This window comes from Galeopterus variegatus, unplaced genomic scaffold (genome assembly GCF_000696425.1).
Source record: "Galeopterus variegatus unplaced genomic scaffold, G_variegatus-3.0.2 Scaffold10279, whole genome shotgun sequence".
In the NCBI taxonomy this organism is placed as follows: Eukaryota; Metazoa; Chordata; class Mammalia; order Dermoptera; family Cynocephalidae; genus Galeopterus; species Galeopterus variegatus.
The window spans coordinates 31,541-32,357 of record NW_007736390.1 but is presented as its reverse complement, the minus strand read 5'-3'; positions in this window follow the sequence as shown (position 1 = coordinate 32,357).

Here is an 817-nt window from a genome sequence, read left to right as displayed (position 1 = left end):
TAAGGCAGAAGTTATGAGGTGATTTATACATAAGTAATGTATTAAATTTAAAAAGCAGCACCAATGAGCCAGACCTTGTGCTGGATAAAGAACAAAGGAGGGAGGGGGCGGGAGTTCCTAATCTTAGGTTATGTTGATTTAAACGGTTTAATACATCCTCACTTGTCAGGAATATGCTAAATCTAAGTCTAGAAAATCATGCTACAAAATCTAGGCCATGTCACAGGCTAGAATAGAATAAAGATTCCAAATTGAGAGTGAAGAGAAAGGTCAACAAAATAAGGATCCCAGCTCACATATGCAAATGCAAAACAGTTACCAGTTTCAGGTTGTATTCCTCTATCAAATTAAATGATGAAGAAAAGTTATTACTAAGGCAATCTTCAGCAAATGCAACTTACCTAAATATTGTGATTGAAATTATTGAGTTCCTACAAATTGTTCTAGTATTTCAAAGCCCTGAAGTAAATGGAGAAATGGTAGAAAGGTGGACACAGGATATTTCATCAACTACTCCATCAACCAAAAGGATCTGAGAGACCCAGATGCAAAAGTGATCTTAAAAACTGAAATTTCCCTTTAGACTTAGAGAAACCGAGCTTCTGAAACAAACCGGATGGGGCATGTTTGAGTGATCAATTATTATGAGATTGAAGGTTTTCTTCCTATAAAGGAATTATAAATTGTATTGAACTAGTGGAGAGTACAATGGAATTCTACAAACTTATCATAGAGGGGACATCCTGCTTTACTAATACACCTTCCTGTCTTTTCATATCAAGGCAAGCCACCAGAACAGCCTCAGCAGCAGTCCATA